The following is a 23,526-nucleotide window of genomic DNA, read 5'->3' on the forward strand; positions in this document are numbered from 1 at the left end:
GAGCTACCATGGTGGTCACCTTTGCTCTCCAGGACAGACAGTGGGGGGAGGGTGTAATTTTCTTTTAATGTAGGCGTTTTCTTTACTTTTCACGGTGTTAGAGGTTAAATTTAGAGCCATGTATGTATTAGGCAGGCTAGGAGCCAATATAATTACTAAAAAAGTTACTGTAACTCAAGTGTATATTTTGAACGTAGGAATTTGATGGGACGAGGGTATTGATAGTACTTAGTTGAAATGGGCAGTTTACACCATGTACAAGACTTTCTAAAGACTTTCCTTTCTCCAGGAAGTATCTGGAAAACATATCAATAGAGTCACAGTGCCAGTTTATAGTTTTTGGTCCACATGCAACCTTCAAATTAATTTCAGCAATAACTGAAATGATGATTAAAATGTAAACTTCATGTAGTATACATTGTTCCTTATGGTTAAAGTCACATTGTGATGTTGGTACCTAAACTTCTGAGGGAAGGCTCTACTTCTCAAAGCTTTTTAAAGATTATAATTATAAGTAACAAAATAAAAGTAGTACCACTAGTATTTTCATAATTTGTACATAAATTCTAATTGTGCAGTTGGAGAATTAAAAATAATGCGTACATACCTCCAAAGGATAAGACCAGCTTATGCTTGAAAGAATTTAATTGTAGTTTTCATAACTGCTTGGCCTCTAGTTATTCTGGGAATGGCTAGCACAGGCAACTCCGTCGTGTTGGTGTGAGGCAGGGTCTTGTGATGAAGCATAGGCTGGCCTCAGACGGAGTCTTCTCCTGTGTCGGCCTCCGACGTCCTGGGATCACAGCAAGCGCTGCTGTACCCAGAGCTCCGTTCTTTCAGCTCTGACAGCTTCCCCGCTCCGTCAGTACCGTGTTCTCTGAGTCCATTGCTCTCTAACCTTCCGCTGACTTGTTCTCCAGTGACCTACGATGCAGGTGTCCCCATTACTTCTCTCTTGCTGTAATGAGACAGCGTGACCAAGGCAGCTTATAAAAGGAAGCATTTATTAGGGTTACAGTGTCGGCGGGTCCATGGCCATCACGGCGGGGGAACGTGGCAGCAGGCACGTGGGCATGTGCTGGGGGCGGTTGTGGAGAGCCTGCGCTTGATCCACAAGTATGGGGTGCCACAGTGAGCGAACTGGGAATAGCACGGTTTCTGAAACCTCGAAGTCTGCCCCAGTGACACACTTCCTTCCACAAGGCCACACTTCCTAATCTTGTCCCCACAGATCCACCGACTGGGGTCCAACCACTGAACTCTATGTGTTAGAAATCGTGCGGAATGAGAGTTACATGGCAGGTTCACAAATCACGCCACGCGACCCGTGCGTGGGAGGTTTATTAGGGGAAGGGGAAGGGGAAGGGGAAGAGAAGGGGGAGGAAAGGGGGAAGGGGTCACAGAGACCGTCTCTGGACGAGGCAGGAGAGAAAGAGGGAGATCGGAGGGGCTCCCAGTTCTCTTATAAGGTGACCCAGAGCATGTGCAAGTCGTTTCCGGTGCCAGCCGGTGGTCTTCTATGTGGCTTCACAGATGCCAGACAACCAGTTCGTCAGGTCCCTTGGGGCTGGCCATGGAGATGCCTGCTTATGGATCCCAACACTATGAACTTATTGGGGTCATTTCATCCAATCCACCACACCAGGAAATGATTCATGCTGGTGGGTCTGATTTGGTATCATATTAGTGGTGGGGCCATAAGTCACAGATCTCAGGAAGTTACTGGCAATAAACCCTTTTGGCCCAACTTAAGCAGCTTAAGAGGCTCTTAGGTCATTCGTTCTGCTTGCTTTGTGGGTAATGCCACAGCATCTCAAAAATGTTGTTCAGGCTCCCTTGCCAGAGGTGTACTTACGTAATGAAACCTTTTACGGAGGCGAGAGTTCTCTCAAGGCCCATAGGGTCTGTTTTAGGTAGTTATAGTTAGTTTTCAGAGCGGCTGGCTAGAGGGGCAGCCCTTCAGTGAACCCTGACTTGAAGACCGTTTCCCAACTATCCGAGTGTGCATGGCTGTCTAGCACCAGCCACGCTCTAACCTCGGCCCCTCCTAACATTTTATTATATTTGTTTCAGACATATTTTCCCCCAGGACAGGTTTTAAAACAGTGTGAGGAATTGTAATAGGCCAGGAGGAAATGGGAACTGAAGATATTCTAAAGAGACGTTTTTACCTCTCAATCCGACTACCAGACTGTCCATACAAGGGAGGACCACAGACAAGGGAATTTTCCCAGGAATCTCCTGCTGGGAGAAGAGGTGCAGAGGGGACCGTGTCTCCAGAAAGAGCTTTCCCCCAGTCCTAACCAGGCAGCCTTATAGCATGAGAAGGAAGCCGGGCAGTGATGAGTCAGTGGCGGGCAAGGTGGCAGGGACTGCTTAAGATTCAAATCCTCAGCCTTCTATTTAAACCTCAATCACACTTCAGGCCCCTTGTGGATCCTTTGTCTCTCTTCCCACTGTGGCCATACTGAAACATCATCTTTTTCTGCATTCCATTATTAAAATTTCATTGTAACTTTATTAGAATTTTAAAAGTAATTTATAGAAACTTAGCCTAACATGCTTATTGTAAGAAATTACAGTACTTGCATTAAAAACAGACATGTAGACAAATGGAACAGAATCCAAGACCCAAAACATGAATGCTTACAACTTCAGCTACCTAGTATTTGAAAAAGATGCCAAAAGAGATGCTGAGGAAAAGGAAGCATCTTTAATAAATGGCCCTGGGAAAGCTGGATGTTCACAGTGCTGGGCTACAGAGCTGGGACAAGCAGCTGAGGTGCCTTTTCAACCAAAGCAGACCTGACCCCCCATTTTTCCCAGCATCCCTCAATCCCAATCTGTTACAGGGCATGGCTGTCATACCCAGTCCTCTACCCTGAACTTTCCAGCCCAGGGGCAGGAGCCTCCCCTTTGCCTTCATTATATAATCCAGACACTTTGGTTCCCTTTGTTGGGATTTAGCTGTGGAATTCATAAAGTCACACTGTGGAACAGGTCTCATGTGGGAGGTTGGTTAAGGGAGGGGACACAGAGACTGTCTCTGGATGAGAGATGGCAGGAAAGGGGGGGGAGGGACAGGTCCTTTTATGAGGTGATGCAGCGCACCTGCAGGGAGAGGACACATAGATGTCTCGCATCTTAGCGGCTGGTGATGACGTGTCCGTGTCCTGTTGTCCCCAAGACAATAGTCCTGCTGTCCCCAAGACAACAGGAGCTGACCTTGGAGGTGCCTCATTGCTAACGCATCTCATTTTCTTCTCTCTCTCCTGAATGGTGGTCAAGAGCTGCTTCCATTAATTAGGAAGGAGGACTCTGGCTAAGATGCTCAATCCCCATTCAGAAAGGCAAAGAGGATGGACATCAGAAGAGGGAGAAAACAGGTACAGGACAGGAGCCTATCACAGAGGGCCTCTGAAGGCTCTACCCTGCAGGGTATTGAGGCAGATGCTGAGACTCATAACTTTGGACAGAGTACAGGGAATCTTATGAAAGAAGTGGGAGATAGTAAGACCTGGAGAGGACAGAGATCCACAAGGACAGCGACAGATCCTAAAAGTCTGGGCACAGGGGTCTTTTCTGAAACTGATACTCCAGCCAAGGACCACTCATGGTGATGGCCTGGAACCCCTGCACAGAGGTAACCTATGGCAGTTCAGTATATAAGTGGCCCCCATAGTAATGGGGACAGGGACTGTCTCTGACATGAACTGATTGGGCTGCTCTTTGATCACCTCCCCCTGAGGGGGGGATCAGCCTTACCAGGCCACAGAAGACAATGCAGCCACTCCTGATGAGACCTGATAGACTAGGGTCAGAGGGATGGGGAGGAGGACCTCCCTTTTCATTGACTGGGAGAGGGACAAAGGTGAGGAAGAGGGAGGGTGGGATTGGGAGGAAAAGTGGGAGGGAGGTACAGGGGGGATACAAAGTGAATAAACTGTAATTAATAAAAATAAAAATAATTAAATAAAAAACCCTGTCTCAAAAAACCAAACCTAAATAAATAAAATCCAAAGTCTTTTAAAATAAAATAAAAAAGAGCTGCTTCCAATAAACCTACATTTATATACTTTATCTTGTCTCTGCTTCAATAAACTTTATCACACATGTCAAGGAATGAAATTAGACCTGTATCTATTATCTTATACAAAAACTAACTCCAAATGGATCAAAGACCTAAATATGAAACTTAAAACATTGAAACTGTTAGAAGAAAACACAGGTATCCCTCTAGGATAAAGGTGCAGGAAAGGACTTTCTGAACAGGACCTCCCCTTGCCCAGGAATTGAGACCAATAAGCGAGACCTCTTAAACTAGAGAGCTCTAGAACAGCTAACGAAACAATCAGTTGAGTAAAGAAGAAGCCACAGAATGGGAGACAGTCTTTGCTTGGTATACTTCCAACAGAGGATCAATACCCAGAGTATATAAAGAACTCGGAAAACGAAGAGTCAAAAAAATAAATGATCCGTTTAAAAAACAGTCCCAATTTATTTCTAATATCAGAGATCAGACCTCTACTCTTGCCTGATGCGTCTAAAACAAAAAGGGGGAACTGTAGAGAGCTGCGGAATGCTGTGCCTTAAAGATGGAGCTGGTTTCTGCCTTCCACCTTCCCGATGGTGAGTGCTCTCTGTCACGAACAATTCTACATTTGGCTAAGGCTGAGGATCTGGCTTGCTTCCATGTATGTGGACCTATCTGCATTGCCCACGTGGCACGCCTGGGTTGGCTACCCAGAGGCTATTTAAGCTGTGGGCTGGCTTTCCTCAGGGTCCGAGGATTGTTCAAGGTTCCTGAATAAACTGCATTGAAAAAAAAAAAAAACAGGCTTGGGATCTGAACAGAGAGTTCTCAAAGGAGGAAATAAATGTGGCCAAGAAATGTCTGAAAAAAAGTTCATTGTCCTAGCAATCAGGGAAATGCAAATCAAAACAACTTCGAGATTGCATCTTACTCTAGTCAGTACAACAAAGATTGACAAAACAACAGACAACAAATGCTGGATGGATTGGTGGTGGAATTGGAAACGAGTGCAGCCACAATAGAATTCAGTGTGGAGAACAATGGAAGAAAAAGAGGCCATGATTATGAGAACAAACAGGATGCCTGAGAGGGGTGGAAAGAAGGAAGAGAAAAGGGGGAGAAATGATGTAATTATAATTTCAAAAAATAAAAGGCAGTTATTGTTGAAATTATAAGCACTGAAATAACTTCTGCTTTTTATTATTTTTAGGATTGAACCTATTTGTTAGAAATTTTCTTGGATGAATGTGTTTATTTGTAAAGGAATTCACTGCTCCTTTAATATATCTTTTTCAGTGAATAAGAAACACTGGATTCAGATCAAGTAGGTGCAATTATCCTTAATAACAGCATTTTGCTCAGAAACCAACACACTTTATTTCCTCCCCTCCCACCTACTTGGCAGCTCTCGTTCTACCTTGTTCATTATACTTTAATTCTAAACATGCACTTCCTTTTTGTACCCTGACTAATTTATGGGGGTACCTAGTTGTTCTAGTTTAATGCTTTCGTGTGTGTGTGTGTGTGTGTGTGTGTGTGTGTGTGTGTGAACACATGTGCTTTATTCTACAGGCAGATAAAGAGCATCTTGTATTGGTAACATCACTCTCTTGCCATTTCAATTATCTCTAGATGTGGAAGCCTTTGAAGGGACATTGGATGTGATGAGAACCTCTCTTGGCTGCAGCCTGCAGCCACAGCACAATGCTTTAAGGCAGGGCAGCCCACTCCTTTACATGAAAACAGTTTCTAGAGGCTGAGGGTTTTCTTTGAGGCTCTGTCCAAAATAGACACTTTCACTTTTGGCATTTATGTTTTTGTCGTTAGCTTCCACTGATGTAGCATTGTTGACCAGAGTGTTTTTCCATTTCTTCTCTGGGTTTTCCAAATCCTTTTAACTGAAATCTTGGAGTAACTCTTCGCCGTGGTTTCCTTCTGCACATTTCTCTTGCATTTATAATTTTGTTGGTGACATAATCCCTAACCATTTAGTATCCTCCTTCTACATTTGCATATCACGCTGAATAGTTTGTAAGAAAAACAAACACATGCTGTATGCTGAATAAATGCTTACGAGTCATTTTGACTTGTTTTCTGTGAAAGGAATGGATGACTGTTAATCCCAAAGATGGGAGGAGAAAGAGCCCCGGCCCGAGTCGTTACGGCCAGGCTATGTAAGCCAGACATTAATTAAAGCAAACTTTATCTGTGTACATGGGCTGCCTCCCCCAGGCTGGACTTGAGAGATCAGTATTGGGTGTGAGGGAGAAAAGGATTTTACAGCTCAGGGGTAGGGAGTTTCCAAATGGGGGATTTGGTGGGCAAAATAGGCGGGGTTACAGGAACAGAACGTAAGCATAACAAGTTAGTCCCTCCTGAAACAAGGACGTGATTACAAGGTGAGCTAAACAGGTAGTCAGAGGTGGTCACAGAACCTTTTGAAACAAAGGTGGGATTGCAAGATGGTTACAAACAACCCATTTCCGTAGTGTGTGAATACACAGTGGGGCTTGTATGTGAGTTAGCAATAGCATCCCTATAAAAACGATACCCGGGGTGCTTAAAGGGCAGACCCGTATGAGAACTTAAAAGATAATGGCACTGAGGATAATGAAGGAGTGGAGTTAAGTTGTCTCCTGGCTTGTCAGACTTGCTGGCTTCCAGATGGGAGGAAATGCTTTGTTCTCCTCTCAAGCCATCTGTTGTTCTTTAGCATAAATGACATCACTACACTTACCTCGAACACAAATGTATCTAGCACCACGTAAAAAGGCAAAATTTAGAACTTCTTACACAGTTTTATGGGAATGAAATTACACAAATTGAAGCTACAGTCCATTGTAAGGCTTTAAAAACAATGTCATGCTCTTGGGCTCATGTGTGGCACTGTCTGTGTGGAAGTAATGCCCAGAATGGGTATAGATTAGAGCAGACTTCTGGCCCAGTGGTGCGGTTAGTCGGTGACTCATGCGCCATTGAAATGAATTACTTTTCTGATGTGAATTGCTTTAAACGTAAAGGGTGTGGTCATAAGTGAGCCAGTCAGACATGAAGATAAAGGGAGCAGTCACAGGTGAGCCGGTTAGACTACGTACATACTTCTTTCTTTAAAAACAGATTATTAGATCTTTGCCAGCAGTAGGAATGTATGCTCTTATTTTCTACTCAAGGATGACTCTGTCACATTTATTTATTTATTTGGAGAGTGAGAGCATGTTTGGGTATGTGCATCTGTGGAGGTGTAGGGTGCATCTGCGGAGGTCAGAGGACAGCTTGTGGGAATCAGTTCCCTCCCTCACCATATTAATCCTGAGGCTTACACTCAGGCTGTCAAGCTGGCAGCAAGTCCATTTACCCACCAAGCCATCTGACGGGCCCAAGAACTGCTTCAACGAGGAAAGTATTAGTTATCTGTGACAACCTTCTTTCGGTACCTATGCCATCTTTGCATTAAGAATATGGTATAAGGGCTGGAGAGATGGCTCAGTGGTTAAGAGCGCTGCCTGCTCTTCCAAGGGACCCGGGTTCAACTCCCAGCACCCACATGGCAGCTCACAACTGTCTGTAAGCAGTTCCTGGTGGTCTGATACCCTCATACCAATTTACATAAAATAAAATTAAATAAATTAGAAAAGAATATGGTATAAAATAGTGTCATATGAATCATTACAAGATATTTATTCACTTGTACCTACCTAGTGGCAGACCTCATAAATTGTATTGATTTTTTGCTTCTGTAAAGTCAATTTTGTGCTTTCTGGCATAGATTTATGTACGTGTATGTCTTTGGTGTGGCTGTGGTGACTGCTCACCACAGAGCCTTGTAGTGTCAGGCAGATACTACACTGCCAAGCTGTGCCTCAGCTCTAGGAGTAGAGCATTCTGACAGTAAATCCCTTCCTCCTAATAAAGTAATTTTGCATTAATCAGTTTAAAATCTTTTTAAACTCTGTTTTGTAATTAATGTCTTTACAGTTGATCTTTTAGAATAACGGTTAGTTAATTTTGTTAGAATTAAAATGATTTTTGTCCAGGTAACTTTAATGTGCTAATACATTTTGGAACGATTAAACAATAGTTGTATGTTCCTATTAGGGAGACTATTATGCATTATTTTATTCAGCTAATTATCTTCCTCCTAGTTTGTAACTATTTCATAAAAATTCACACTAATTTTCAAGATTATATCGTATTGAAATGTATGAAATCTGGTTTTATTAAAAATCTTGATTTATCTTTTAAAAATTATTTGTGTGTGTGTGTGTGTGTGTGTATACATGTGGCTATGTGCATGCAGAGCATGTGTGTGATCAGGGGGCTGTCTCCAGAGAGCCAGGCTTGCTTTCCATCTGGAGGCAGGGTCTCTCTCGCCCCTGCTGCAGAGTGTACCCCAGGGTACCTTGCACAGGAAGTCTACGGCCGATGCTCCTACCCCCCCCCCTCGTTTTGCTGCAGGAATGCTGAGATTACAGATGTGTGCCATCAGATCTGGCTGTTTTTGTGGGTTGTCTGGATTGAACTCAGGGTTTTAGGCTTTCATGGTGTGTGTTCTCACCCCTTAAACCGTCTGTCTGGCCCCCTTGAGTTATTGAAATGAATTCATGCACTGTGTTGAGTTTTGTTGGAACTCACATGCAGAAGCACACATCATGGAGCCGGCATCTATCTTCCTTAGGGATCCTGGGGACTGACCCAAGACCTTGCATATGCGAGGCCAATGCTCCACCACACAGTCACACCCCCAGCCCTAACACAGGTATTTCCTGTGGCTGAAGGAGTCCTGTGGTATTAGGCTTTAGGGCCCCTCTAGTCTCTGTGGGAGAACTACCGTTTTACTCAGGCGTCCAGGCAGTTGGCTGGTAGACTGGGAGTTTCTTCCCATGATAGAGGTCTGACTCTTGCTCATTTCTTTGTGCTTTACACAGAGTTGGCATTCAAGCATGTAGGTTAGATGAGTGGCTAAATTAGTGGAGGTGTGGTCTGTAAGCAAGACTCAGTATCTGGGCCAAAGGCACGCTGTTTCAGATCCTGGACATTGTCCTTAGAAAATCCAAGGAGCGTTCAGACCAATTCTTTAAGTATATTTGGACTAGAAAGCACTTGCGTAGTCCGGGTTAAAACTGTGGCCCTCAGTTTCATAGGAATGTAATGTGGTGTCAGTGAAGCTATCTTTTTCCCATGGATGATGGGATTTATTTGTGGGACATTCATTTGTGTTTTAGGTCAAGCATTTTCCTGTCCTTTTGTTCTTTTAGCCATTGATGAAGATGGCATAGATAATATATCGTCAACATTTAATGGCGGCGACAATTGTCTGAGTTTCTTGGCTGCACAGTTACTGTTTGCTGTGGTGGTGAGCATGCATGTTTTGTTGCTTTAGGCGCCATCTTCAGTGCCAAAGAATTATATTTTATTCGCATTGACTTTATGTCAGGAGTGATGTGTTCAAAACCTAGTCAGATAGGTTTCACACCATTTTAACAAGATTTGCTTAACTCTTTCAACTATAGCAAGTTGTTTCTTATTTCCATATTTTTATCTTTTTAAAGAACATTTTATTGATTTTTTTTGTGAGTTACATATCACACACCCCAGTAACACTCATCTCCTCATCCCCGTAGCTATTCTTTGCCTTGCTGCCTCTCTCTCAAAATAAAAAAATACTCACACAAAAAAACACAGCTAGAAAACATTTCATCATGGAAGCTGTGGTTCGTCACAGCATGTCCCACAGTGTATCTCTCTGCCCACACAACATCACTTGCAAATGTTCATTCAGTGAGTCGTTGATTTGATTTGAGATCTCTGGCTTCTGGGACACCATCAGTATTGGATCCATACTGGGCCTCCTCCCAGTTATCCTCTTGTTGCCCTGTGTCATGGAGATCCTGCAGCTCTGGATCAGCAGGCCCTTGTCTGTGTCCCAACTGTTAGCAGATGATATAGATTTTGGGGTGGGCCAGCTCAGAGCCCTGGACCTGGGCCTTCCTGGTAGCTGAGCTGGTCAGCTGGCTGGCACTCCTTTATCTGAACCACCGCGGCGAGCTCCACAGAGCTGCTCAGGTTAGGCCACCTGCTGCCACCATGAGCAGGAGGCAGGGTCAGCTCTCCTGCTCTCATGCCCTTGGGCTGGCTTACTCATGCTTCCAGGGCCAGCTCCATTCTGCTGCCCAGTCAGAGTGTGGGGCCCACTCTCCCAAGTGCTGCAACCCTCGAGGGAATGGACCGGCTCTCCTGCTCTCGCACTCTTGGGGCTGGCTCACCTGGGCCTTTCCCATCCGGGCCAGCTCCACAGTGTCGCCCAGGAGAGGTGCAGGGCCTGCTCTCCCTAGTGCTACAGCCATTGATGAGGCAGGGCTTGCTCTCCTGCTCTCATGCCCTTGGGGCCAGATCTCCTGACATCTGCAGGGAGATTCGGAGGAGGGCATCACCCACATCTTCTCACAGCAGATGAGTGGAGGGGCCAGTTGTTATAATATGAGACAGCAAGAGAGAAGTAAGAGGGAAGTAAGAGAGAGGTAAGAGGGCTCCCAAGGGTGTTTCATCCTGGGCCCCTGGTGGTGGCGGCAGGTGATGACCCCAGAGGTCAAGCAACCTAGAGGCAGACTAGTGGGGCTGCCTATATGCTAGCACCGGCTCTCCCAAGTTCTCATGACCCCAGGGCCAGCTCTCCCGGCTGCCTCACGTGGCCAGGGGTGAGGAGAAAAAGGGCCTTCCCACCAGGCCTCCTCATGGCAGAGGAGTGGCAAGGGCGGCTTACCCACACGCCTGCCACCAGGGCCAGCTCCTGCACTGTGCTGCTTGGCGAGGGGTAGGACCCATCACTGAGGGCTTCTGCTGGTGAGAGATGGGGATCAGCTCTCCAGAGCACCAAAGCCGGTGAGAGGTGGGGCTAGTTCTGCACAGTCCCCGTGACACTCACGTGGTCCCCAGTGGCTGCCCCATGTTCTCTAGTGGTAATAGAGGCACAGGCAGCGACACTGACCCCTACACCTGTGTACCCAGGGGCCTAGACATGGCCCTCAGGAGCAGCTCGGGCTGGAACTTCTCCCTGGCCTCAGGTGGTGAGGCTGGCCACTCACAGCAGGCAACTTCTCTCCACCCTCGAGTCTCCAGCTCCATCTGTCTTCACAAGGCTCCAGCTGCTCCTTTTCTCTTTCTTTTCTGTCTGTCCACCACATACTTGCACACTGCGGGGCTCCTGCTGCAGGCTGGCTGCACGGCTGGCGGACCCTTGTGTGACACTCTTTAGCAAGTGGGTGGGTGTGGCCCACCTGTGCGGTGCACAGGAGGGTGGGTATGCATGCGTGTGGCATTTCAGTCTGCAGGGCTCCATCTGTCTTCTCCTCTCATGCTGTGCTGCCTGGTGGTGCAGGACTCTGTGTGTCTATGCCCCACCCCTGCCGTAGGGTGGAGGGCAGGTCTGTGTGCCTCTCTCCATGGCCACAGCATGTGGTGTGGTGGAATGCAGGTCTCTTTATGTGTCCTATGCACACAGCAGCTTTGGCCATCAAGTTAGGATTAACCAATGACTGCCATCCACTCTGCCCCTGACTGATAATAAGAACACCACGACCAACAAGGTGTCTCTTGGCACATCGATGGTGGTGTGTGTGCTTATATTGTATGTGAACATATTTTATGTTTTATCAAGCTTGTATGCGTAGAGAATCCGGCTACTTGAAACATGTAGTTATCAGGAAGGGAAAAACAGAGTGATAACAAAAAGCTGATACCATGGTTACGTACTACATCTGATGCTTTCGGGGAAAACTTCAGCATTTAATGAGACTGTGTGTAGGTAAAAGGGCAGTTTGCAGGAGATGGTTCCCTCCTACCATGTAAGTCCTGGCTGTTAAACCCAGGTCTTCAGGCTTGGAGACAAGTGTACCCCCTTGGGCCATTTTCCCTGCCCAGGCAGGAGCTTTACTTTTCATAAGTGAGGGCATAAACCAGCACGGTAGTACTTGTACCGATGTTTACCTATTCACTGAACAACCTCACGCCTTATAAGGAAAGTTTCCATGGTCTCCATTGAAATCTTGTTTGTTGGGGTTGCACAGTTTCACCTGGGGATAAAAGTGTAATTATTGAAAAATTCTAAGAACACTACATATCTTTTAGGATAGGTGAAAATAGGCTTAAGATGTTATTTTCACATTTCCTCATTTGTTTGAATAATACTGTTTTCATTTAGTCAGTAACTAGGCCCTATTCTCCAAACAGCTGGGCTGCAGAGGTTCCTAAGACTTTTATGCACTGCTAAGGACTGAGCCCCGGACTGCATGCACGTGAAGCCAGGGCTCTTTGAAGTGCATCCTCAGATCCACATACTTTCATTTACAATGCCATTGATGAATAATTACTTTTCCTTATTTTCTGTTCTGTATATACCCTTTTTTCTAATCAACCTCTGCCTTAGTTTCCCCCCCCCTCTAAGGAGATCTGACCTGAACTATTTACATAGCCCCACTCACTGTTAGAGGTATTTATTTTAAAGTTTTATTTTAATTTTATGCACATTGATGTTTTGCCTGCATGTATGTCTCTGTGAGGGTGTCAGATCCCCCCAGAACTAGAGTTACAGACAGTTGTGAGCTGCCATGTGGGTGCTGGGAATTGAACCCAGATCCTCTGGAAGAGAAGCCAGTGCTCTCTATAGCTGAGCCATCTCTTCAGCCCCCATAGAGGTATTTTTATATTCCTTCATTTTTCATTTTTATATTCCTTCATTTCATAGCACAGTTACATTGCCTATATGTGAGGATGTCTTGGGTACCTGCTCTGCCGTTGACAGTGGCCTAGAAGCCATGACTTGATAGTAGAGAAACACTGTATTGTAAGCGTTAGGTTAATGGATACTTAAAGAAGCAACTACAAATAAGCAATTTGTCCTGTGCTACATTAGAATGTTTGACTTTCATCTGACCAGTTAGTTTCAGTAAAGCTTCATCTAGTTTAAAGATAGAATGCTCACTTTTTTTTGATGTTGAACTTGAAAATCTTTTTTTTTTTTTATTAATTACACTTTATTTGCTTTGTATTCCCCCTGTAGTTCCCTCCCTCCCTCCTCCCCTCCCAACCCTTCCCTTCCTCCTGCTTCTCCACTCATGGCCCTCCCCAAGTCCACTGGTAGGGGAGGTCTTCTTTTCCTTCCTTCTGATCCTAGTCTGTTAGGTCTCATCAGGAGGGGCTGCATTGTCTTCCTCTGTGGCCTGGTAAGGCTTCTCCCCCCTCAGGGGGAGGTGATCAAAGAGCCAGCCACTGAGTTCATGCCAGAGGCAGTCCCTGTTCCCATTACTAGGGAACCCACTTGGAGACTGAGCTGCCATGGGCTACATTTGTGCAGGGGTTCTGGGTTATCTCCATGCACGGTCCTTGGTTGGAGTATCAGTCTCACAAAAGGCCCCTGTGCTCAGATTTTTTGGTTCTGTTGCTCTACTTGTGGAGCTCCTGTCCTCTCCAGATCTTACTATTTCCCATTTCTTTCATAAGATTTCCTGAATGCTCACTTTTTTAGCCACAGAAAATTCCCTCACTGCCCTCAGCCCTACACACAAACTTCTATCATGAACCTGTCTGTCTGTCTGTCCTCTATCCTCTCCTGTCTACTCACCTGTGAATATATGTATGTTGTTGGCCTTCATGGTGGCTTAGGAAAGGAAAGGGGGAGGGAAGAGGACTCTGTTGCAGGCTACTGTCGATTGCAGGCGGTCATCTTTAGCAGTCAGCCTCTTCACTGGGTTCTTGGCTGCCGGATACCAATGCTGTAGCTGGCTTCCTCTAATGAGGTACCTTGGAGTTAAGTTCTTACCAAATAAATCACGTTTAGATGCTTTAATGCACGCACAGTCATGCTGGCAGAATAAAAAGTCCAAGCGTGATGAACAAAATGAATTTGCATTCAGGAAGCCGAATTTGATTTTCTAAATCCAAGTAGTTGCTTTTAGTGTTCACCTGTAAAAGCTGGCAGTTGCCAGCTCAGGCTTTGTCATGCTGTTTTGTGCTTGGTTGCAAATGGTTCTCCTCTAGATTGGTTTATTTTGTTGAATGCTGTTTTCAAATATCCTCTGTGTTCCTAAATAAGACTTGTTCTACTTGGAAGTAGTGATTTGTTCACTGTTACAGCGAGACCAGTGTGATCTTACTTAGATCTAAAATCACATTCAAAGTGGCACAAGTTCAGAGGAATTTGGTTTTATCTATTTATAATATTAAAGAGAGATTAACGACCCAAGATGTTTAGGGTAAAGTTGATCTTGCTTGGTGAGATGGTGCGGGCTCCTAATCCCAGGGAGGAGCTAGAACGGGAAGATAGCAAGCTTAGGTCGGACTGGCCTACATAACGAGCCACTGCCTCAAAACCAAACAGAGCAAAAATAAAGCAGAATAAAGTTTTTAAGCATAACAGATAATTTCTGCCTTCCCTGACCTTGTATTCTTTTATGTTATTTATATGTAACTTTTAGTATTCAATTCTAAATTGGAAAGAAGAAGAAAATTCTGGGAAACAATGCTGAAATGGACACCCAGAGACTATGTGGACCGTGTAGCTAGATGGTTAATTAGTCAACAAGCCTGAAAATGAGAATGTGGAGGGACAAAGAAGGCAGTGAATGTGATCAAAGTACATTTGTATACCTATATGAAAATATCATGTGTGCTAAGAAATCTGTTTTATTTAACTTGTAGGAAAATATTGTTTCAGCTTAGATTAGATATAATATCTTTCAATTTTAATTTTGGATAATTGCATCAAAAGCTATTGGAATGTAGAACCTAGGTGCTGTAGGCAGCTAAAGTGTGAAGCTGTTCTTGGCAAGTACCATGATGGGATTCAGTTGCTGCACTGAACTGGTCACTTTGTATTTGTGAAAAATGTTCAAAAAATGTAACTGGATCCAGGTGTAGTGGCAAAACCAGTGCTCACAAGGCTGAGGTGGGGAGGGGGGTCACAATTTTAAAACACACCTGCTATTTGAGTCTCACCCAGATTGGACTCAAAGTAAGACCCTGTGTTGCCATTTTAAAAGAGGAATTAGAATTTTTCCTCATCACCGACTCTTGGTAGCAGTAGTTCTTAGCAGAATTTAATGTTTCATGATGTGTGGGTCAGATCATTCAAAGGTACTTTGTGATTAGATTACATTTGTACTTGGATCCCTAATCTAGTTTAAAACAACTGTCTTCACAGAATCTGTTATTTTTCATGCTCTCATGTTTGATTTGTAATTTGGAAATTTGCAAAGTGGCTTCATTGGCATGCTGGGAAGTTGAGGGAGCAAAAAGGGTGTTTAGTGAAATTGGACCTGTGACCCCAAGTTGGCAGTTCTGGGAACATGCCGGGGAAAACAGTCTCATGGGTCAATACTTTCCTCTGTTATCTTGAGAGATTCTTCCCATTTTCCCCCTTCACTGACTAACCTCTGACACCCCAGGCCTGCGTCTCTTTCCAACAGAGGTGAATAAACACTCTTGGTATGTGAAGATGAAAGGCCTGTAGCCCCTGCAGGTGCCCTGAAGCAGCTTTGTTCAGAATTAACTTGGCACCTTGAAGGTGGTTTGTTTAGGATAGGAAACCAAATAGCATTCAGTAGTGTATCTTGACTCTCAGGGCTTGGGACTTCTGTTACAAACAACAGAAGAAAGGAAAGATTGAGAGCCAATGACATTTACTCTTCAAAGGAAAGTTTTTGTCTTTCTGGGCCTGGTTATTTTCAAGAACTGCAGAGTGAAATAGAAAATTTTAATGGAAATACAGTTCTGTCTCTGATAGAGAGGAGGCCTTTCCAAGAGTGATTGTTGACAAGAGAGGGGAACACTCTGCTTTTCTGGGATGTGAGCCCTGGAAAACAAGCCAGAGGACAAGAACACGCAGAAATGAGAACCTTATGGCTGTAGGATGCGCTGTTGGGAATTACTGCCGGATGCAGTGGGCACCCAGGGAACATACTCCTGTCAGGAACACCCTTCCCTTGCTTGGGGGACACCAGCTTTATTTGAGAGTGAAAATCTTTTCAGTGAACATCACCATTCTGAAGACATACAGTTGTGCCACAGGACATCCTGGAAGAGATGTGCTCTGGGGAACAAAATAAGTTTCTGTGTGACGGGAAGTCCCGACTGTTCAGCAGTGGGTGGCTCGGCCTAGGGCACATTCATTCTGCAACAGTGGATGCAGTTTGACAATCACAGTAGGATGGTTCCGTCACCAGAGCTTGCTTGCTTGCTTGCTTTCTTTCTTTCTTTCTTTCTTTCTTTCTTTCTTTCTTTCTTTCTTTCTTTCTTTCTTTCTTTCCTTCCTTCCTTCCTTCCTTCCTTCCTTCCTTCCTTTCTTCCTTTTCTTTTCTTTTTTAAGAAATCATGAAAGGATGCTTTTCTATAGGACATAATTGACTCCATTAGTGAGGAATATGATGATCTCATTGAAAACATCTTGGATAAGACTATGTCCCTCATGAATAGTTATCAAATACGTTTTACCAGTTCTTTAGGATTTTACCATAGTGAACCATCTGCAAGTAAAAGAAGGACCAGAAGAAAGGCAGGAAGAGGTGAGTCCGTGTGTAGGCACACACTTCTCACTGTTTGCAGAGTAAGCACTAAAATATATGTTACTGCGGGGAACCAATATAGTGGCTTCTGGGAGTTAACTGATTTATATTCTGTTTAGAAACAAGTGAAAACAAAAGCAGTGTTTGGTAATAATTCTGAATCAGGCTGGCAAGGTAGTATTTAAGAGTCATGAGGGCTGAGGCTAAAATTTAGCTTAGTTGGCAATATGCCTGAGGCTGGATTCCCAGCATGGCACAAACCAGGCATGGGGCACACTCTGTAATCCCTGCATTGGGGAGGACCAGGAGTTCAGGTTCATCTTCATCTCACAGCCAGCCAGGGCTACATAGGCCTTGTTTCCCTTTTCACTTTTTTCTTTCTTTCTTTCTTTCTTTCTTTCTTTCTTTCTTTCTTTCTTTCCTTCCTTCCTTCCTTCCTTCCTTCCTTTCTTTCTTTTCTTTTCTTTTTTAAGAAATCATGAAAGGATGCTTTTCTATAGGACATAATTTACTCCATTAGTGAGGAATATGATGATCTTATTGAAAACATCTTGGATAAGAATATGTCTCTCATGAATAGTTATCAAATACGTTTTACCAGTTCTTTAGGATTTTACCATAGTGAACCATTTGAAGTTTCACTAGGTATAAATATAGCTTGAGCCTTCTTTTTTTTTTCAGGAGAGATATGCTAAGTTTTCTTTTGAATTATTATTATTATTATTATTTTTTGTTGTTGTTTTTGGAGACTGAGTTTCCCTGTGTAGCTCTGGCTGTATTAGACTCAATTTGTAGACCATGCTGGCCTTGAACTCATAGACATCCATCTGTTTCTGTCTCTGCTTCTCATGAGTGCTGAGACTAAAGGCTTGAGCCACCACACCCAGCTCTAAGTTTTCCTTCTTTCTTTTCTTTCTTTCTTTTTTTGTTGGTAAATGTAGACTGAATTATTGAGTTGAAAATAAGAGGAAAAGGTGAAGGAGAGGAGAGTTACCTCAGTTCAGTGATATTCCAATTCAGGAATACTTAAAACCAATCATCCTTAGTGTGGGGTTATTATAGTGCTCAGTGCAGAGGATTGTCAGCCACAGGCTCACCAGCTCATCACTTAGGAGTCCTCGTGCAGAGTGCTAACTCTCTGAACCTGAGCCCCTTCTTTGTATAAAATGCATCTACTGCCAGCATCTCCCTCAAAGGGAATTTGAGTTCACATAAATCCTTAGGAGAGTGCCAGGCACCTAATACTACCCATGGCTGTTGTGGCTGTTGCTTTGCTACGTATGCCAATTGGCTTGCTCTTGGTGATTATTTTCCTTCGAGAGCTTAGAACTATAGTGATGAATTAAATCACTCAACAAGACGGCAGTTGTTTCTGGATGCCTCTTCTTATTTAGAAGATTGGGTCCAAGTCAGAAAGCTAGACAAAGACTCAAGTGTTTCCTCGTAAAAATGTTGTAACAGGTCAATTCAAGGCATCAGTTGGTGCCCACGTGTGCAGGGTTCTGTAATGGCTTCCTTCATTTGCTGAGTTGGAGACTGTGATTCGTAAAGGGACCAGATTCGGGAAGATAGCTAACTGTGGTGTCTGTGATCAAGGGCTTGAACTATAGTCCACACAGCGGCTGGGATGGACTGGAGCCACTTACCTTGCAGTACAAGAGAACAGCTTAAGTACTTCTCCCTCCCCCCGGGAGCCAGCACACAGCTGTCCTGGGAAACAGACATTTTCCCAGCAGTCACCAGTCTTTTATTGCTGCTGGTGCTATTGTTCACTTGCCGGAGATTTGGAAGATAGTCATATGTCTGGTGCTGCCAGATATGTTTTCAGGATTGAGATCCTGCAGACGGCAGCCTCAGTTGTCTTTGAAGGACATACAGGGGGTCTGGCAGTCACACATCACCTCTTCCCTTGCTGGCTGTATTTGGCCATTTAACTCCCAGTGGCACACATGCTCAGACTGTCAGTCAGAATATTAACCCAGAAGGATGGATACTGTATTTTGATGGTTTGTCTTTCATCTGTTCTTGGTTTAAGTTTTTAAATTGCTGCCTTTATTTTTCAGTATTACTGGTCAGAAATATAAGTTTGATTTCTCTCTGATACATCCTTTTGCAGTGGGGTGGGGGCTTAGGGCGGTTGTATATGATGTATTCAGATGATTTGCTTTGACTTGAACCAGTTAGAATTTACTCCAGCCTGGAGCCAGCTGGAGTAAGAGTTATCCCAGTTTGTGCCACTGTGTTTTTATTCTTCCCCAATAATGTTGAATCGGAGCAGAACCACTTATTATGTGAATGTTCTCTTCTAAATCATGCAATGTCTGTTTGCTTAGAAAATTTATGTACACTACTTAAATTTTAATCTTGTGGTAGGCAAAGTATAGTTTTTAAAAGGCACATTTTGCCATTGGCCTAGCTTTCTGGTATGAAATTTGATCTGTTATCTAGCAAACAAAGTAAAAACCTTTAAATATATTGACAATAGTTATGTGGCTAATTTTGTATTATACCTTTGAAGTAAATAGGAATAATCAATCATCATGATAATTTATTTACTTAACCTTTGCTTTGTATGAGTTGCCGACCTGAGCTTATTTCATCAAATAACACCATGGTTAGGAGGAACAACTGCAAATATTCCGCATAGCACAGTAGGAGGACTATGGTTGACACCAGTTAAATCCATGCATCAGAACAGCTAGTAGGCCGTTAGGCCTAGACTGAGGTGATGGATATGGTGGTTACCTGGTTCTCACTATACACTGAATGTATAAGTAAAACAAAACAAAGCAACACTACCCCGCAAATGTCTATAACTTTATGACAAGGAAATGTATGTACTTTAAATACTACATTTTGAAGTAGGCATTGTTACTAATTTTTTATAGGTGATATAAGACAGTCTGAGATGTGGTCCTGCCTTTAGCATCTCTACTCTATTTTTATTGCCTTTTATGTTATAAATTGTCATGGTAGAAAGTAGATGGCACCCTGGAACGGGGTAACTGAGACTGTAGTGTCACAAGCATCGGAAGCTAACAGGAGAAGGAGATGCAGCTTGATGCTGACACCAGAGAATCTCATTATTTCCACACACGAAAGACCAAGAGAGGATTTATCATTTGATCCTGGCAGAGCAGCTGCACCTACAGTAGAGGGCTGTCTGGCAGGAGCTCTTGTCCTCGGCTGCGTTACTTATCGACTTTGGCGCTCACAGGGAGGGAGTTGGTGAAATGAATACCGGGAACCCATGTCCCTTCCTCTCTCCAGCCTTTTGCCAGCCATGATGTTGGCCAAATTCAACTGGAGGCCAGAGGAAGAGGGATCCTTGGATACAGTGGTCAGTTTCTTCTTGCCAGATTTAATTGGAAACAGGTAGAAGGTTTTCAAGGAAAGCAGAACACATCCAGTTCATAGGTGCGTTACTGAGAAAAGTTTCTCAGTATCAACAACAATGCGCTTTTTTTTCCTAAAATGTCTGCTTATGGTAAAGAGAAGGCAGTAAGATTCTTTCCTTATAGTTTCCTTATAGACTGTAGTTCCTTATAGTCTACCTTTAGGAGTTTGGGCAGATTAACTCTGGACACATTTTTCTTTTTCCCATCCACCTGTATATAGATACACACACGTATATATACACACACACATACACATATATATACACATATATACACACACAACATTACTAATACAATTCCATTATGATAGATTTAATAGTGATTTACAAAATAGTGATACATTATTAATATTTAATAACACTTAGTTATGTTCACACTTTACCATTCTTATCACCTCTCTTCCTTCCTAAATCTTTAAGCTCCTCCCATCCCCCAACCCAGGGCCTCATCCATGCTAGCCAGAAGTTTTATAAATGAGCTATATACCCCTATTCTTTTTGTTACTTTTTTTCTTTTGAGCTTGTGTTTTAAGTTGCTCTAGCCTTAATTTTTTTTCAACTCCTAAGTATAGCTCTCAGCTTTTCTTTTAGAGTATTTGTTTATCTTATGCCTACTTTGAAAGGATACTTGTGCTGAGTATAGAATTCCATTTCAGTAGTCATAGTCTTAGCATTTCAAAAAAATCTGCTGGTTATCTGGCTTCTGTAGATACAATTGAGAAATTGGCTGTTTTATAATAAGCATATTTTTAAAACTTATACACTTCCTTTAAAACCAATTCAACTTAGTGCGTGTGTGTGTGTGTGTGTGTGTGTGTGTGTACACATGCATGCACTGACACATATGTGGAGGTCAGAGAACAACTTTTAGGAGATGATTCTTTTACTATATCATATAGGTTCTGGGGATTTAACTTGGTTATCAGGTTTGGCACAAGCACTTTTATACGCGGTCCATCTTGCCTGACTCTTAAGTTTTTTAAACTTTGATTTTCAGCATTTTTATTAGAATAGGCTGAAGTTTATATGTTTATTCTCAGCTTGATACTTTCTAACGTCCTTTAAAAACAGAGAATAAAAATACTGGGCCATTAAATTATTGTTTAAAGAGCATATGGCCACTCTTTTTAAATTAAACGTGTTTGTGTATGTGTGCGTGTATGTGCATGTATGGCATCTACACACACACAGAGAACAGCATGTACATAGAAGCCAGAGGACACTTTTGGGAGTTGGTTCTCGCTTTCTACCATGGGTTCTGGGGATAGAGCTCTGCTTATGAAGTTTTCAAGGCAAGTGCCTTCATTAGCTGGGCCATCTCTCTGCTCCCTGGTTCCTCTTTTGGGTAGTTTTACATATTCCTTATTAACACTGACATAATTTCCGGGCCTCCATGTGAAGCCCAAACTGACCTTGGTTCATGCCTGCTCTCCTGCTCATCCTCTCCAGTGCTACCATGCCAGGCAAGCCTGGGTTCTTAACAGGATAACAGTAATTATGAAGCCAACCAGAAAGGCCAAAGAAAATATACCAACATTTCTTTTAATTTATTTGGGACTGCCCTTGTTTATCCTCAGCGTTATGAAAAGAACTTATTGCCTATTATAGTTTAATGAAATATAATATACTTTCTAGCATCTTCCTTTTTCTTTGTAGTTTCATGATTAATAACGCATTTTACACACCCCTACCATCCCATACTCCTTCTCTGTTATGTTTTGGAGACAGGGTGTTTGAGTGTGCTCAGATATTTGAATACTTGGTCCCCAGTTGGTGGAACTGTTCAGAAGAGGTTTAGGAGGTGTTGCCGTGTTAGAGGAATTATGTCACTGGGGACAAGCTCTGAGTATTTATAGTTTTGCCTGGTCTCTGCTACATGTTTCAATTTGAAGATGTGAGCTCTAGCTTCTTGTCCCTGCCACCATGTCTGTTGCTCGCTGTGTGCTTTGCTATCCTTGCCTTGATGAACTTTTATTACTCAGGGACCATGAGCTCAGATAAACTCTCTTTTGTGCATTGACTTAGTCACATTGTTTTATCACAGCTGTAGAAAAGTAACTAATATGCAGGGTTTCACTCAAGATGGCCAGCCTCTAATCTGTGATCCTCGTACATCAGTCCCTGAGTGCTGAGATTATAAATGTGTAACCCTGCCCAGTTGACAAATGTTTTTTGATGAAAAGCAAACCAAGTTTGAAGCATTATTTAAAGTGAGTAATTTTGAAAATTGTAGAAGATTATGATTTAAAAAAGGCAAGTTATTTTATTTAATGAATTTGTAATTAAGGCCATTATACCACTGAAGTATTTTTCATTCCACACACCAAATTCATTTTATATTATTAACACTGAAATCTTCATGCAGTCATTTAATTATCTTAGAGTAAGAATGAAGAGCTGCTTTTCTTTTGATTCTAATCTGAAAAGGTTGTGTCCTGAATCCTGTCAGCCAGATATTTGAATTATTGGGTTAATATTTCAGGGTAGAAAGCATTTGAAATATTTTCATTTTTTGAGAGGTTATGTTGTAAAAATTTTGTTTTGTAAGAGTAGACATACAAAAATAAATGTGTGCCTCTGTTATTACCTAGACTCTGATAAGAGATAGCTTTGCAAAGGATTCCCATATGTGCGTGGGAGTTGCTTTCACAGTCAGGTTGTTTTAGATACCAGAGTAATTTGTTTCATATTTTAAACATTGAAAAATCCCCTCAAATTCTGTCTTCATATGACTCTAGCATGATGTATCACAGAAGAAGTATACAATAAGATGCTTTGGCAGGCAACTGAGATAGCAAATTTTATAAGCAATTTATTGAATGAAATGATATTTGTAGGAACAGTCCTTGTGAGTAAAGTCTGAGGAGTCTAAAGGCTATGGAGGTGTGGGAGCCTCTTCTAGACTTCCTAACAGAAAAAGAACTGAAAGCAGTCCAACTAATGACAGTCACCAGTGATCGCTGTGTCTCCAGTTCTCAACTTGTAGTATATATTTGCTGTGTGCATGCAGTAACAAAATTAAGATTTTTATTTTTCTTATAGTGTATCTTCATTGGATAAGAAGTGAGGCAGTCGGTGTTTTGAAGTCTTTTGAACTCAAAGGGTACTTAGAACCTATAGTAATAGTTGCAATAGTAACAGAAGATATAATTAGCAACCATAAAAAAAGTCATTTTCATTCCTTGCACATGGAGGGCACATGCTTTATGTGTTTTTTATATGCATGGCTTGTCATAAATCATGTAGAATTTAATATAATTCTTCTTGATAGTCAAACATGCTCTAAAAATTATCCTCCTTAGTAAATCTTTGCCTTAGCAACTATTTGCTTTGCAGAAATTTCTCAGCTTTAAAGACAGGTAGATATTGAGAGTATCCTATAACAAAAATGTTATCAATGTGAGTTATATTCCAATGCATTTGCATGATTTATTTATTGCTGAGTGTGAATATAAATTAGTAAGTTTCATAGAAATTTAGTAAATAAAGATAGACTTATGTGACAATTTGTCTGAGTTTGTTGTGAACTTTTTATTTTATAA

The 23,526-nt window shown here is 42.7% G+C and overlaps 1 protein-coding gene across 5 annotated transcripts in view; it reads left to right on the plus strand.

Annotated features, from left to right (window-relative positions):
• Bbs9 (Bardet-Biedl syndrome 9) overlaps positions 1 to 23,526 on the plus strand; it is a 379,885-nt gene that overhangs the window by 114,028 nt on the left and 242,331 nt on the right. The window lies entirely within an intron of this gene.

Source organism: Meriones unguiculatus, chromosome 1, assembly GCF_030254825.1.
Source record: "Meriones unguiculatus strain TT.TT164.6M chromosome 1, Bangor_MerUng_6.1, whole genome shotgun sequence".
In the NCBI taxonomy this organism is placed as follows: Eukaryota; Metazoa; Chordata; class Mammalia; order Rodentia; family Muridae; genus Meriones; species Meriones unguiculatus.